Below are 17904 nucleotides of genomic sequence, written 5' to 3'. Positions count from 1 at the left end.
CAGACTGGCTACTGACACCTCAGAAAAAGAGAAAAAATTGGGGTGCGGAGGAAGTGGAAATACACACCCACTTGGCTGACTGAGAAGGAATTTTAATAATTTTGATGATGTTCAGTTTTCAGCGTATCAGCCAACCAGACTGACTGACTCTTTGGATTGGAAGGTTCTAATGAAGGAAGTTCTGACCATAAATACCACTTGCAATTTCAACACTCACTTCACTGTAGCTGAAGTTCTCTACTCCCAGTCTTAGCAGGGAGGCAGGAACTCATATGTTAACACTGCATATGTGTGCATATAGCTATCTAAATAATATATTTATCAAAGATTTAATCATACAGAATTTTGCACTGCATAGGTACCAAATACTAAATGTATGTGCTATGCTCTGAACAAAGACAGAGAGTAAGCAGACTAAGAAAATTAAGTAAACCTATGGCAAAAAGGCCCTTCAATTTCAAAATAATGAAATGCATAGTTATTGGAAAATCCTTATAAAAATACTTGACACCTGAAAAGAAAGTTGAATTCAGAATTTGCAGAAAACAAAATTTCAAAAAAAAAAAAAAAAAAAAACCCACTATATTTCAAAGTCTCACAACATTATTCAATGTACATTACCTCAATATTAAAAGCTTTCTGTTCTAGCATGCCAATTTTTCTAAAAGTCCCTTATCACTCATGTTTAAAGTTTAAAGCTCTTGAATGTTCAACTCCAAACAAATTAAGCTGGCAAACTCTCCGCAAGATTAAAGGATGAGCATAGAAGAACCTATGACTTTCCTCTCACTTCTTCATCATGTAAATAGAGTAAAAGGCATGAGCATTTATGCACTGTCCACAGGGTAGCAAATACACAGTAAGTAGAATCATTTTTCCTGTAGTCGGAGATGGTAAACATACACTCTTATCAAACAACACATGTGCGGTTGGACACCAAAAATTTCATGATATCTCAGCAACATCCTACTGAGCCGGGGGCATGCTTACATTCTCAGAAAGCTACCCTGAAAGTTTTTAGGTCACACCCAATGTAGGAGGGAAAACAACCTCCTATACACAGACACAAAGACCCTGCTCTGAAGCCATGTTTTCACAGGCAACTGCACAATTTTGCAAGAAATTAATTCCACAAATTAAAGTAAATTGACAGGAGAACACAGGAGAGTTGCTGTCTGCCAGCAAAGGCAAGTGAAAGAAGGTCACAGGTGTCACAGTGCCCTTCCCAACAAGGGTGGATCTACCACCTTACCACATAATTTAAACAATACTTCTTCCCATTTCTGTTTCACTGCAACTTCACTGCAGTAGAACAAATGGGCAAGGCTCTGCTAGACACTTGTAAAGTTGTCTCACCTTTTTCCTGAGGGCTATAATGCCTTCTCTTGGATAGCTTCAGATTTTGATAGGGTTTTCAGCAAGTGGAGAGGAGTGTCTACATGAGTTCATACCATTATTTCTCCAATCAGCATTAGTACTTCTTTCATGGAAACTTTTCATCCGATACAGACTTATTTGCATTGGTCTGTTTTCATAGCTGTCTTTCTTCAGTGGCTCAGAAATGATCCTGTAATTTACACAAACAAGGTGATTACCCACATCACAGTTGCTAACTATATTTTTCTCTTCTTAGAGCAAAAATTCTTGACTTTATCAAAACAGCTGAAAATCACACAAAATCTCACAGAATTTCTGTTTGAGATGTAAATATTTTACCAAACCCAAGTGAGGCACCATCTGAGGGCTCAACACAGGTAGTTGCTTCCTAATTACATTACTGAACTTTTAGAAATTCACTCAAATGTGCCCATTACAATTTATCTTTGGGGACTCCACCTCTGGAAGTTAACTAGAGCTATTCCAGCGTCTGCACATAAGGGACTATTTTCGCAAAACTCGGGCAGCACCTCACACCCAGCAACAAACACAAGGACACTCTGCTATGGTGTTCAGTGGCGCAGTCAAGAAGGAGCATTATCACAGAACCAAGAATGACTTGGGTTGAAAGGGGCCTCAAAAACCCCAGGGAGAAAATGGCAAACAAAAGATATGCAGCACCTCCCCGGAGTCCCTCACATTGAAGAAAACTGCAAAGTAATCTAAGAGCAGAAGATAAGTACCAGTTGTTTTTCTCTATCCTCCTCCCAGAGGGAACTATGTAGCAAGCAGATATGGACATTTCAGTGATGAAAACAAAGTATCTCTGAAGTAGTCTGCAGCCACTCCTGAGCACAGAGATATACTATGTTACTTAGTATATACAGTCAGAGACAGTATTAAATCACAGCCCTGATTTCAAAGGACCGTTCATTAAAGAATACATTCTTGTTTAAAATGGATTGATGATTTTTCTTTTTCATTTATTTTAACCACACAGAACCTTATTTTATATAGAGTGTGGTTGACCTATAGACACCAACGTGTGGTGTTTTATCTTTTCTTTTCCTAACTGGAAGATTTACATGTATGTCAAGATTTCTGGTGAAAATCTGGTCTCTTTCAAAGCATGCTGATAATAGGAATACCAGATTAATGAGCATCCCAGGTGAATGCATGGAAACAAGGAATGAAAGTAAAAAATGTACAGTACTGAGCAGTATTAAAGAAAAGAAGGTACACTCTGCTATTTATCAATGCACTTTGAGTAACTATATTAGATCTCCTAGAAAATTTCTCAAGCTGTTTTTTACATAAAGAACAATCTTTTATATTCTATGTTCTATTCTTGAAGATGAGGTTCACCTTCAATGTAAAATTGAGATTACAGAAAGATGAAAAATCCAGCACTTTCATTGTCCTCTCAGAATCACAAGTGAAAAAGCAGCATGCATCTCAGACAACTTAATTTTCAAGGGTTTAGCTCCTTTAATATAGCACACTGTTCTCCCACACAAAAACAGAAAACCAAACCTAGCTCAAAAACAGAATAAGGTTGCTTTTGTCAGGGTTGGCTTAGGAAGACTGCCACAGCTTTTGCCAGTCAATCCTTTAGTTCATGAAGTCTTATAAGCTGCCCATTAAATTCCAATGGGACATAGTGCACTTGGCTGAGTTTCAGTTTCTTCTCATCCTCTCTCTCACTGCCATCCCCATTCTTTTCTTCATAACGAAGGGAAGATTTTACCACTCTGCTTGCAAGCAGATGTAGAAAAAGCTTTAGAAAATGGCATCCGGTTTTTCAGGGTTCCTGAGCAACTGTCCTACAAAAACAGTGATTATTTCACAATGCAACAAGTATGTTAGATTTTCAACAGTAACTACTATCAGAAGTTAGGGAAAACTAACCTAAAACTAGAATAAAATAAATCAATAATCAATGTGCAACATTATTGCCACATGAAATCACAGAGATAAAAACTGAAAAGGCTACACAGTATACCTGAACCTTGAAAGCTTAAAACATGAAATTCATTGATAAAAAATTTCTGAATTGAAAATGTATTACCAAAGTTTTTTACAGATGCCTTATCCATATTATCAACCCTGGACTAGCTTTCCTGACTTAATAACCATAGATACCATACAATCTCTTCTCTTGCTGGTGCCCACCTGGTACACCATGGGGGTACCCAGGCCCCACCCCACACAGCAAGAGGAACACATAAGGCACCCAACACAGGTTTCACTAATCATTATAACCACACCCTTATATATTTTTAGGTTGTTGGTTTTTTTGTTTGTTTTTTTTTTGTTTGTTTGTTTGTGGGGATATCTTTCAGTTTCTTTTCACAGATAATTAAATTTCCAACTAAAACATGAAATGCACAGTCTTGAATAAAATAAATAAATATAAAAATAGAGGGAGCTTTGATGTAAAATTGCTGACCTGTCCTACTCATTATTATATTTTTAGTATTTCCATGTGTGCTGAGGAGATGATATTATACATAGGTTAATTGGGCAGGTTCTAATGTAACCATTGCATATACATAACTGCATCTTGAGCATCTGCAAGGTAGTTTTGGTGGGTCTGGCAAATAATCTAGGAGCTTCGCCAGACTGTTTTCCAGTTTAGTAAGTGGGGGGGAAAAAAAAAAAAAAAAAAAAAAAAAAAAAAAAAAAAAAGCATCTGATACATCAGGGCAGTAGAGAAAAATAGTATGAAGTAGTAATATGCACTGACAGGGGCTGAGCTGGTATAGTTCTTAATGTAAGTAGAAGGTTGTACAGCTTATTTTTCTATCAGTGAGCTAGGAGTCTGTAGTCATGGGGCTAAGTCGATCCACAGGTTGATGGAAGGCAATTTTCACTCACCACAGCATAAAGCTGGCTCCTTCTAGCATCTATATTTTCCATCACTACACCTCCTCTACACTTTTCATTATTGTTGCCACATTCAATAAGGCAGCAACATGTGCTATTTTTCTTCAGACCAGCAACAGTAAGTGTTAAGTAGATGATAGCTCCAAAATGCAACGTGCATTGTATTTTGTGACTAACACAATCTCCCTATCAGGCCATTTTGATCTTTCCACTCTAACTAGGGACTTTTTCAGGAAATGATCTTTTTACATGCTCTCATAAACTCTCAGAATGTCTGGCTCTGTTTCACTCTCTGCTAAAGAACACCAATAGTTTCTCTTTGGTTTTCCAGGGTATGTTTATTGAGCTGATAAATACTGCAAGATGGATTGAAAGAAACACTAGATTTATCTTACTTTGGCAAAGACAAAGGAGTGGAATCCATTTTGAAATCAGGAGAAAAATAATTACCATGTTTCAGTTATATTTTATTATTTATGTATACATATATATGCATACATGAATGCATACACACTGATTCATATATATATATATATATATATATATTTTACTTTTATGGGCACCTTCCTGACTTGGAGCCAATACATGCAAATGCTAGCCAGCTTCTGCATTTAATTGTATCAGCATATAATGCTAGACAGATTTTTCCTCCCCTAATATTGCAGCATGAGAGGAAGGTTTCAAAGGAAACAGAGCAAAAAAAAAAAAAAAACTTAGCTTCCCTTGTGCAACAAAAATAGACTAGAATGCATACACATCTAGATGATATACTCAAATATAGTATTATGCTCTCTTTATAATCCATAGAATACATGCCTGAACTAATAAATGCCTCAGGAAACAGTTAGTCATGAGTGGAAGCCTTGTTTAAGTGCAATGGTTACATTAAAATCTGCCCAAACTAGCTAATGCTTTTTTTTTTTTTTTTTTTTTTAGGTACATGCAACACAGAAACTGCATTTGAAATCTCAGAAAATCTGCTGAACTTTCAGCCCTTTTTGTGTCTCTGTCTCTTCTTTTCACACACACACAAACACACACCCCTTGGCAAACTTCAACCAGGAAATAAAGAAAAGTGCTTTAAGAAAGCAGATATTACTGCATTGTTATTCTGGGTTATTCTGGCCAACATTCTATCGAGCGTGCAAAAAAATACAAGTTGTGCTTTTTATGCATTTGTATTACAAACTAATGTTAAAGAATAAAAAAGGCTGAACCCTCTTTATCCAGCATGATGAGTTGAAGGTAAGGTCATTGCTTGCCAGCAGGCTATGACTGACTTTGATTATACGTCAGTATACCACTCATCTGCTGCTGGGGAATATGTCATTAAAAGACAGGAAACATTAATCTGTAGATTAACGCTATAAAAAGAAAACTTTTACACAGTCTTTTCTTCCAATTAAAAGAAGCTTAAAAACCATTAACCCTTAAATACTACAATGCCACCACTTGATAAAAACTCCAGGTGGATGTTTGTCCTTATCTGCTACCCATCCATCTCATCGCTCCAGCTTTGCCCCAGTGTAAGATAAGTGAACTTACGATAGTTAGGTTCACTCAGAGCAGATATACTGATCAGGTCTTCTGCCTCATAATCACAGACCCTAAATGAGAGAATTGGTTCTGTGCATTTACTATGTCTTGTCTATCTGGAACAGATTTCAAATACTTTTCAGAAAAATGGTGAGTGATCTCTACATAATCCTTGCGTCTTAGGCTAGTCGAGAACACAGCACATACAATTATTTATTCATTATTTATTTTTATCAACCACTGTGGTCCATCTTGAAGCAATTGCTTTTCTCTATAAAGGCATCTCTACGTCAGCCCTATTTGCTTCTAAGACCAAGTAATGTTTTAGTCTGGACTGGGGGATAAGAGGCAAAGGGGGTTTATGGATGGACACAGATTTCTATGCTCCTGTCTATTTCTCAGACACATGCAATTTGCTATCTGTTGTGCTATGCAATTAGTCTGCTGAACCTCCAGTTCCCTCCCTAAATACACCTATTTAATCTCCTCTTGTTTGTAAGGAGCCGTTTTAATGATCAAGTCCTTACAAAAGGGTTTATAGTCACCAAGATTTTAAACACTTGACTGAAATGATGCAACTAACAGTTTTCATTATGTCTTAGATCTATCAAGCCTGTATACATACAGAAAATACATTCAGTACTTTTGTTAGTATAATACACCTTTGCTTCCTTTTGATAAAGACATAAACATGTACACGAGCATGAAACATATATATATATAACACTATCTCAGTCTGCATATTTGGAAGTTTAGCACAGTTTCAGCAGTAGCATTATCATGGCTTTTACTACATATATATATTTTATTAAAATTTCTGATATCCAGGTTTTGATGCTATACAAGCATTTAGTTAAACTAGTTAAACAGGAACGATGCTGGAAATATTTACAGTAAAACTCACCTGGCTTCAAGGATTGTTTCAGCACTGATACTTAGTTCTATATACAGGGCAGAGTATGACAGTGATATGACTAAAATGTCTTCCATGCAAAATATCTATTGCCTCAAGTGGAGTGGAAGAAAGACACTACTGTTTTGGTTACCCATTCAATATTCATAAAATCACTCACTAGCTTCAGAGGGAGGTTTGCTGCATATGCTGACAAATATGCACCACACAGTTGAAGGATTTACACAATCAACTAAGAAGGAAATAAGTACCACAGACAAGTGAAAGCACTACTGGTTGATTTGGAAGTCAAAATGTCTGCTAAACTGGAACACGTAAAGTATATTCTATTTTAACAAGCAACAGAAAGGGAAAATAGCATCCTCTAAATCCTTTAAGATTTAAAAATCTGTTCTACATCATTACGTTAACTCAGTGGATTTACAGATTAATTGTTTCTTATTGTCCATTAACCCAGTGACCCAGCTTTTACTGCAGCTCAGATTCAAACAAACAAAAAAAAAAAACAAAAAACAAAAAACAAAAAACAAAACACTTTCTAATCTTGTAGGAATGAAAAACCCTTAATGAAGTTTAAAGACACACTTTAAACCTGGCTTGTTCTACCACACCAGATTGTATGTTGCTAATCCACAGCGAGTTACAGCTAGTTTGTCAAGATTAAACAAGAGAGGAATGAGAAAGTATTATTACCTCCTCAGAGGCTTCAATCAGTTTGCAGTCTGCTGCAATGACCTCGGCCACCTTCAAGGTTCCCTGGAGACAAGAAGGAAAGGAAATTAGTAAATAGCAATTCATAAAGATGGCTGTGGCTCTAAGCAGCATCCAGCGCTCTCTTTTTTCACCCTGAAGTAAACTGTCAAAAAAGAATGCCTCATCCATATAAAAATGTAATAAAATACATATGTTTCTTTTACATATGGAAAAGGTGCATAATTAGTTTAAGTAAAACAATGAAGACTGGAAGAGTGTACCTTCACAATACAAAGAGAATGTTTCTCTCTTTTAAGTCTCTTTTTAAAAATCCAAGTAAAATTAACAGATGGGCTAATTTCATGTAAGCTAAAAATAATACACATCCAGAGAAAGCTAAATTAATCATGCTTTGTAGAAAGTGTCAGTTGCACATTCAGAGGAATCCAATCCTTGGCCTCTTGGGACAGTGCATCAAGCCAGAAGATCACCTCGCATCACAGCAATGCAATTTTTCATCACAGTATCCTCTGGCACCTTTGCCTAGGAATTAAAGGGCAAATCCTTACTGCTTAACAAATCATTATCTTTACCTTTACTGCTCAAGCAAAGAGGACCAGAATTCTCATTTGAGTATTGAACCTTTTTATTGTGTGATTAATTTTGAATTCACTCCTGGGCATCACTTTGGATTCTCCCAGACAGCTTTCTTTAAAACAACATGGAATAGAGGATTTTTATCCTAAAGCAGCATGAACTCAAGGAGCTGCTGGCATGTGACTTGGAGCTCTTCCATAGCCTGCTTTTCATCAATCCTGTAGAGACATCTAAATGAACTTCTGCAAGATATGACAATGTTTTCAAGAGATGAAAAGAGTTTTTAGGAAACTGTCTCCTTCTGCAATTTTTTGGAATGTTAGAAAACCTGATACAAGCTTGATTTGTGCATCTTCATATGAGACTAAGTCCCTTCTCAGTATTCATCTCCACTCTGTTTAACAGTTATATCACGACCCAAGAAGAAAAAAAAATCAAGTAAATTCAAATACTTTAATTGTGAACACTTTTATAGATTACAATAATAATTTACTTTCTAGTGAAAATATAGATCTGCTCCGCCAAGGTAGAATCCTCCAGTTCTGTGTTTTCGCCATAATGAGCCATACGTAATTTTTCTACTTGAACTGATCATGCTTCTTTTGGCTCAGCTCAGTTTGAAAGCTACTGATAAGCACATAATTTAGATACCTGTAATGTCACATTGCAGATATGATTGAAACATATCATTTCTAAGAAAAAAAAAAGACCCACTACTCACACAGGATCAGAAAGAAAAAAAAGAAGAAAGCCACTCTGACTCATCCCGGAAAAAGAACAACCGCACAAATTCAAAATAAATGTTCTCTCTTTCCCTGCTTCCCTGACAGGAGAAGAAAAAAATTAAAATGCATTTTGGATCTGCACATCACAGATAGACTACAGTCTGTGAAAGAGGTTATTTCATACTGGAAGCTACTCAGATATTACAGAGGTAAGTATACTGGGGAAGGGTCGTTTTGCAGAGGTGGTAAAAAATTAACATCAAAACACTCCTTTCACCAGTAAAAGCTTAATCAAAATTAAAGCACAGTCAAAAATACAGATTTTTCATGTTTTTACCAAGTTTTTTTTTCTTACATGTTAAATCACGGCTATGCAGAGTAAATAGATTGGGGTAGACTAACAAATTATAATTTAAATCAGTGCTGAAGAATCTAAGTGAAGAAAGAATGTGAACTCAGAATATATGTTTAGCATTCATTTACTTAAGTGAATAAAAAAAAAAATTATGCATATGTGCTACTGTTGCTGGAGATTAAATCTGAGCTGCAGTGTCCGAGTTATTTGTGCACTGACTTACTAAATATTACTAAATCAAATAAACACATGGGAACACCAGTCCTTTTGTTTGCTTTCATTAAAACCCTGTCAGGTTATTTCTTTTTACATTGCAGCACTTTGAGCAGGTAGTTTACAGAACTGTTCAAGTGCCATACTCATGTTTTGGCGTATCCAATAAGTAATGATAAAGGGAATATTTTCTATGCCATTCTTGCCAAGCGTTTTTGAAATGTTTATTAGTATAATTATGAAAAGTTGTGTTAATTAATACTGAAATACCCTTCTGATGCAAAATTCTTAAATTACAGTAATTTTAGCGTTTTGAACATTTGCAGGACCTTTCTGCTATTCTATGAAACAATCAATCTAAAATGCTTACTGCCTCCATCTTTTTCCTTATATGACTTCCTAGTAAACAGTGTAAAACATATATAAGTTCCAGTCATTTTTAATGATGTCTTTAGAGTTATGTTCTCTGTTTTGCAAGATCTCCCATACACACACAAAAAAACTTCATCTTATTTTACTCCCAGTTATGCTTCTCAGGATTCAAAAAATCTTCAGTGCGCTCATCTAATTTGTGAGAGAATGCATTTCAAGGGCTATGCCTTTTTGGACTGGACTTCTTTTGGGTTCATGTATGATTAAATAAAAAGTTCAGACTTGCATTGTTTCTCAAGGATGATTACAGAGAAATTGTCCATATGTAGGACCTAAGCCAGTGAAACAATTTCCCTTTCATATTCGTTCATAACAGTCTGCCAGTATGGAAACTTCATCATACTTGCTGAAGTTTTACAGGAAGTAAACCTTTTTTTTTTTTTTTTTTTTCCCCCATGCATGAGTACACTCCTTGATTAACCAACTGACCAGTTTCTATTATTGCAATGCATTAATATTAATATTTTAAATTATCATCTTTTCTGATTTGGGTCTATATCTTTGCAGCTGGAGAACCTTGGAAAAAGTCTTCTCATTCCTTGTGAAGGCATTTCTCCTACTGCTTTTTCTGCAACCCATTGTTGTCATAGGACTTGAGAACCTGGAATTAAAATAAATTGCTTGGAAATAATATTCCTATTACTATCAAAACACGCAGCCAACTTGCACACTCCAAAATGGCAATGAAGTTGCAGTTACCTTTGAGGAGTAAAATGGACAAGTATATATTATATTTCCTACAAAATCAGGAGTTTCACATAAAATAATATATCTACTAACAGTTTTGCTCTGCTAGACTTTTCATAAAATAAATAAATAAATAAATAAATAAATTACTCCTACTTACTTAAATTTGAGCACTAGTCTTTAGGCAAACCTTGTAATTAAACTGATGAGTTTGTAAGGTAAGGCTCCCATTTTGTCATTCACCTCAAAAACATAAATACAATAGGTTTTTGTACAGGCACATAGTACTATATGCAAGTCCAGCACCTACTTCACTACTTACCTGTCTTCTGTGTTATGTATATACAAAAACAATCTGCAGCTTAAGCCAACCTCTGAGTTTAAAATTCTATGCATTCAAATTTTCCTGAGCCATTTTCAAATTTATAAGAAGAAATTGTAAAACGCTCAAAAACTTGCAATATTATGATAGTGAATTAGAAATACTCATTTTCTAGTGCTGCACCTCTTTTTATGTGCCAACATTTTATTTTGAAAAAGGCAACCTCAGCCAAAGAAAACAGGAAGTTTCTTCAAAATAAAAGTTGTCATTGGGCAACTTTTATATCAACTTCCATAGGTCTTAGATATATATAAACATGCAAGGTTTTTCCCTCTGTAGCAGAAAGCGTGTACTCTCTCTCCCTCCAACTAGAAAATACCAAGGTATGCTCTGAGGAACTTATTTTCAGGTTGGCAAAGTAAAAGCACTGCTATAACATAAGATTTCATCTTGCAACAAGAAGTGTCCACCTGGCATAAGGTTTACTTCCAACACAATCGTTACTTTATGATAGTAATCCATTACAATACAAGTAAAAGTAAAGAAGAATGGCAGTTTGCAGTGCATGCAAAATTTGAAGAGCATTGCCCATTATTCACTTGAACAACCAGCAAAAAAGCCGAGTCTTGAACACCGTTTCCATTACAAGGGGAAATTGGTGAGGGAGTTAGGTGTTCTCTGATGCTGCCTCATTTATTTACAGGAATTTACAAGGTGCTCTTGCCCTGAACACAAGTAAAATCAAATGAAAAGAGACAGCACACTTTTCAAAGTCTCTGTTAGAGAAAATGCTTCCCCAAGGACTCCTTTTCGATGTTAGACTATACTGCATCTCCCTGTCCCTTTACTGGATCCTTCTTTCATCTTTTCCTCTCACTGACATACAGTCACAAAAAGGCAGCTGGGAAATTGCTTCCAATTGCCTTATCAGAAATTTTAGATGCTTATTGAGGGAAAGGCAAGAACATTTTCTAATTCACAAAGATGAACAAGGTGGGCAAACTTATGAGATCTGATGCATTATTAATAGATTGTTTTTTCACACTAACAAACAGGTTTGAATGGCAAGGCTCCCACTTAATCATTCATCTCCAAAGTATATGCACAACTGAAATCTGTATGGACCTTATATAAAATGCAGTGTTTACATGGCCATCTAGCTGCTTAGTAGCAATGTAGAAATACTCAACTAAATGATGGAGATTGGGTATTTTTATATGGAAACAATATATGCTTTCATCTTACAATTTTTCAACCTTTTCAATAGAACTGCATCACTAGCATTTTTGCCTATTTTATTGTAACATCACCTCTGTTTGCAATGGATACAAATACTTCAGCATGCAATTCTGAAAAGTCTACCTGTAAAAACCCATGGGACTGCCACTGGGCAAGGTTCTTTTTCTCCTGAGCCGTAAAAGCAACCAATAATCTGAAAATGCAAATTTTTTAGAGACAGCAGGAATAATACCATTCAATAAATTTGACACCAAAAAAGTGTCAGTTGAGAAGTAGTTACCTCCACTTTAAGATAGATCTTGTACAAGCCCAGTCAAACTACCAGCTCATTTCAAGCTTACTGCTGAATTTATATTGAGTGCTAATGATTTCCAGCTAATTCTAAATTGGATTTAAGAGCTCACAACAGAAACTGACCCTCACTGCCTCAGAGAAAAAGTGGAAGTGAAAAAAATATTTCAGGCTATTTGTTAGGTTTGAAAACCCACTTAATGTGTCAATAAATCAAACAGTGAAAGAAGCTGGTATTGAAAATAAGTGTGTGAATTTTGGTACTAAGTAGGTGTTTCATGTGAGGGAATGTTGAGGGTTACTACAGACTGAATAAAATCATCTGCAAATCTCCACAGCAGTATGACATTTGTTCTAACTTTGCTATTATCGATCTTCAGTAAAGCATCTTTGTGCAAGTATCTTCTGTATGATGTATCAACATAATAAATGTGCAATATTTGGTAGATTGTAGTACTAAATATGTATTACAAGTACAGTACATTAGTAATATATAAGGATATGAGCATTTACATAGGTAGAATAATCAAAAGCTTTCAGGAAACATCAAATGTAGCTTAATACTAATATTTAGGTTATTTTCTACTTAATATATATTTATATACATAACTGAGCTGCTGCAGAAGAAAAATTATGTAAAAGGCAAAAGACAAGCTTTCTTAGGAAAGTCAAGAGAAAATTAATTCTCAAACCTCAGCTTCTGGGATTGTCGTAGAATCATAGAATGGCCTGGGTTGAAAGGGACCATAGTGAAACTCTAGTTTCAACCCCCCTGCTATGTGCAGGGTCGCCAACCACAAGACCAGGCTGCCCAGGGCCATAGCCAGCCTGGCCTTGAATGCCTCCAGAGATGGGACATCCACAACCTCCTTGGGCAACCTGTTTCAGTGTGTCATCACCCACTGTGTGAAAAATTTCCTCCTGATATCTAACCTAAACCTCCCTTGTCTCAGTTTAGAACCACTCCCCCTTGTCCTATCACTATCCACCCTCGTAAACAGCTGTTTCCCTTCCTGTTTATATGCCCTCTTCAAGTACCCAAAGGCTGCAATGAGGTCTCCCCAAAGTCTTCTCTTCTTCAAGCTACACAAGTCCAATTCCCTCAGCCTTTCCTCATAGAAGAGGTGCTCCAGGCCTCTGATCATGTTCGTGGCCCTCCTGTGGACCCTGGCCCTCCTCTGGATTAGTGCATGGCGTAGTTGTTAGAGTTAGGTAGAATGATTAGGTTGCAGTTGGACATGATGATCTGTAAGGTCTTTTCCAACCTGAGCAATTCTATGATTCTGTGATTCTATAAGAGCACTTCAGAGAGAAGTGCTTTATCCAAACCACATCCAGTTCAGCAACAGATGTACACAAACCACCACAGTAAATGCTGCAGAATCCACATCACTTCCCCCAAGACTCCTTTGACTCATCAATCAATCAATCAATAATAGTCTTCATTAAAATAGTGATATCTAAAGGACTAGCAGAGAATCTGACCAAAAGAGTCTTTACAAACTTTTCTAAAGTACTAAAATATTTAGAATTACAATATGTAGTTGCAAGTCGGACCTGTAAGCCAGACAAACTTAGCAGAAGAAATACTGTAGTTTCTGACAACACAAAATTTTATTTATCCAAACTTGAAGGGTACAGCACAGTATGATTTGCTGTTATGTACAGCATTACAGTGCTCAGAGTGTTCATTCAGGAGAATGGATCACTCAGCAAAATAAAACTTTACCAGATTCTTACTTCATTGTATCTTTATGTATTACAGTGGAATAGGCCAGAGCCTATTGTATTCAGTGTCAAATAAATAAACGCAGAACATGTACATAGCATAAAGACCTTAGTTTTTAGATCATAAGTCTCTTGACACAAAATATATATGTCCTTCCTCCTGATCAGGGGAAAAATCATAAAAAAGCCCCTGGCAAACAATTCTTGAGGAAAGGTCAAATCCATATATATTGGCACCACAGCGCCTTTCTCCACAAGAAGTTGTTCCTATTCATCACAGACAGTAAACCTTTGAGCTAACTCCCAAGAATCATCCTCAAATAATATTTTCCAAACACTTATAGGTCCATGACAATCAATTTCTAAGTATGCAATTACTAACTATTCAAAGCACATTGAACTGGGAGAACCTGATAGCCCATTAGGCTGTAGTATAATCTTGGAAAAGTAAAGATAGCTTAGAAGATATGGAGTCACATGAAGTTAGCTGAGAAATACTTAGCTTTTATATGAAGAACTGTATACACAAAAACAGAAGGCAAAACAATTTACCAGCTGGGGTTGAGAAAAGACCCTAAGGGGTGTGGTGGATCATAAGCTGAACATAAAGCAAGACTTTTGCTCTGTGGAAAGAGGTAGAGACCACACTGGGGGGATATTTTACTGTACTCTCTATGAAATACTGAAGGAGTCCGTTCTATGACAATGCCAGGAGCTGTCTGGAGATTTGGCCCAGAAATGCCAAACTGGGAAAGAGGTTACCTTTAGAGTCTGGAGAAGGGATGACAGGAATGATAAAAGGTAGAGAACAAGGAGGAAGGGGTGTGAAGAGAGGGAAAAGGGAAAGGAGAGGGGAAAAAGCAAAGTTTGAAACTAAACTAAGATGAGATGAAAAGAACCTGAAAAGAGAATAGCTATTAAATTATTCATAGTTATGACAGCAAACAGACATGAAGTTATGGACTTAAACTTCACCAGCAAAGATAAGTGATGCACTGGGGGAAAGTTAATGAAGTTATCTGGTCCATCAATGGAAGCCCTTAAGACGAATGTGTTAAGAGAAATGTAGGCGTATTTGATTCTCCTACTGGGACACTGGAAGATCTCAGGAGGCACTTTGCAGATTTAAATTCAATTATCTTGTGATGCTACAAAACTTCTGCCATTATAATATTATTCATTGCTTTATAAGCTACATGGCCTTGTCATTTCCACAGAAATGGAGCAGAGTGTGAAGAGGGGAGACAAGGTTTTTAATATGCTTGTTGAGATTCCTTTCAAAGTCACTGCTAGGGTTGTGGGTGCCTATTAAGGAAAGCTCCAGAGGGATGCACCTCTAATATTTTCCATTTTGTCCTTTTTTTTTTTCTTTTTCCCCTCATTTAGATTCCACTGTGTTACTATTAATCTTTGTGCATCACATCCTCCACAGCAGTGTTCAAATACATCCCCTCAGAGTAGTCCAAGAGATTCCCTGCATGATAAAGAAGCACCAGAAATCTTTTCCTTCTTTCCTTTTTTTTTTTTTTTTTTTTTTAAATGAACATGTTTTGGAGTTAATAATATGCTGAGGGAGCAGCTGCAGTCAGCAGAACTGCAGCTATAAAACCCAAAAAATCTTGTGGTTTTTTTTCACATCATACTGCAGCCAAGCCAGCTGAGTTTACATCTGCCTCAAATCACTGGCAGGTAAAGTTTGTCTCTCACTACAGGGATGTAGTCCCACCGGGTTATTTTATTTGTTTGAGGCAAACTGAAACATTTGGTATAGTTTGCATTTGTGTTTCTCCCCAAAGTTCACATGAATTTCAAACTTTTTTCCTTTGTTTTGTTTCTATGTATGTTTTTTAAAGTAACTGTTGCAGCAACAAACAAAAGCCATTAAACTGATGTAACTTTACAATGGTCAGTTACTCTGCCAGATACTACAAGGACTGTGACAAAGTAAATGCAGTTTCCCTACTTGTAAACTCTGCACAAAAACTCAAGGTGATCTCTACTTAGGCAAATTTCAGCCAACTGAAAAAATAGCAGGATATATATACGTGTGTACATACGTATAAATATATACACACACACTTGTGTATGTATAAAAAGTCCATTGATTTTTTTCTTTATCTAGCCCCAACCCTTTTAGGTATAATAATTATGACCTTCCTTTTGCTATGGGTTTGCATTCCATTAAAATCATTTGTGTTTCCATAAATTCTTTCTGTATCAACAGCACAGCATTTGGTTTGTCTGTGTTTACAGACTGCTATTCAAAAATGTTGTATGTAGTATGTATGTAGTATGTAGTAGGAAAAGTTGTTTTCCAGTCTCTTAATTTGTGCTTGTCCATACGAAGCATTATTGACCTGGGGAGTATCGCCTGAAAAAAATCATTAGGCTAAGAATATCAGATAATCAAGACAATGATCAAATTTTGTAGTGTGTATCTGCCCTACAATCCTTCCTGCTCATTCTTTGCTGTCCTTTCTATTCCCACATTGCCCTCTTACAACTGAGGATCACACAAATCTGAAGGCTGTCTTAAATAAGCCTCTTTCAGCAATCCCTTCAGCATCTCTGTCTCCTACACTAACTACTCTACCATAAATGCCTTTCTCTCTTCACTCAAAGACTTCAGATAAAATTATTTTAAGTATTATTTTGATTATTGTGGCTATATCTTGTCATTAGCTATCTACACGACAATACAATATTCTGACATCCCTGAATCAATGAACTTTAGCTAGAATAAGCAGGGTTATACCTGGGGCTTCAGTAATTGTTCTAGGGGAAATTAGCATGAATCACATCTAAAAACACATCTAAAGACATTAAAAATTTGGTAGTTTCTTACATGTTTTGAGAAGACAGAGAGCTATTTGAGAAAGTTTGATATTAATGAGCAGATTTCATTATATGAGCTTATGCAAGAAATTAGAGCCAACTCAAGACAAAAGTTGTAAGAAAAATACTTGCGCAGAGAAAAAGAATCAATTTTGATTGTGATCACAAAAAAGGAACACACACAGTTGGTAAGCAGGTTCACAACACTCACTCCAGATTTTGGACTTCAGATCTCAGTGAATATGCAAGTCAGAATGTGAGAATTAATGTCATAGTTGCAACCTCTGATCTACCTAAATTAAAATAGATGGCCTGAGACATTACAAAGAACACAAGACTGAAATTAAAAGTAGCCAAGAATAAATTTTCTACTAATTTTAAAGTATAGGCATGCAGCTTTTATTTTACTTCCATGGCACAGAAATGTATGACACGGTGATGAACTACAGTTGCTTATTTCCCTCACAGCACTTTATATTGCGGTTACCTAAACTTCAGCACACCTGCAACTGGGCAGTCAAAACGTCACAGAGATGACAGCTCAATCTGCATTTACAATAGATGTCAGTAAGAAAGCTAAACAATATATAAACAACATGAACTACATTCATAAATTTGTAACCAGGAAGACAAGATTCAAGAAGTAACACATGATTTTTCATTTTAACAGATTCATGGGAATATCAAGAAGTCATCCAGCCTTTTCCTTAGCCCACAAATAACATGAAGCATATCTTGGTCATCACTCACGTACTTGTATCTTCAAAGAAAGTCTCCAATGTAGGATGAAATCCTACTACTCTCACTGTGGCTTATGCAAATGTTTACTTATATATATAGTTTAGTGATCTAAATTAAGAAACCTTTTTTTTTCTTTTTTCTGCAGACCAAATCAATTCTTACCTGTCTTATTTCAAATGGACATAGACCCTTTTGTTGAATTTTATGTTCAGTTATCAAGTCTATTGACGAACTTACTCTCTTTTCTTAGTCTGCTAGTCTTACATATGTTTTATGATTATATTATGAAAATTATAATCTAATACATAACCAGAAGGATTAAATTACTCTGATG

At 36.1% G+C, this 17904-nt stretch overlaps 1 long non-coding RNA gene across 2 annotated transcripts in view; it reads right to left on the bottom strand.

The window, feature by feature from the left end:
- Positions 1-17904, bottom strand: part of LOC149918168 (uncharacterized) — a 56050-nt gene that overhangs the window by 11251 nt on the left and 26895 nt on the right. For both annotated transcript variants that reach the window (XR_016466047.1, XR_016466048.1), the window contains 2 exons: positions 7406-7468; positions 1357-1567 (listed from right to left, as the gene is read on the bottom strand). This is a non-coding gene — a long non-coding RNA (uncharacterized LOC149918168). The remainder of the gene's footprint in view (positions 1-1356; positions 1568-7405; positions 7469-17904) is intronic.

This window comes from Phasianus colchicus, chromosome 4 (assembly GCF_987193195.1).
Source record: "Phasianus colchicus chromosome 4, bPhaCol1.hap1.1, whole genome shotgun sequence".
In the NCBI taxonomy this organism is placed as follows: Eukaryota; Metazoa; Chordata; class Aves; order Galliformes; family Phasianidae; genus Phasianus; species Phasianus colchicus.
This window is presented reverse-complemented; position numbering and strand designations above follow the sequence as displayed.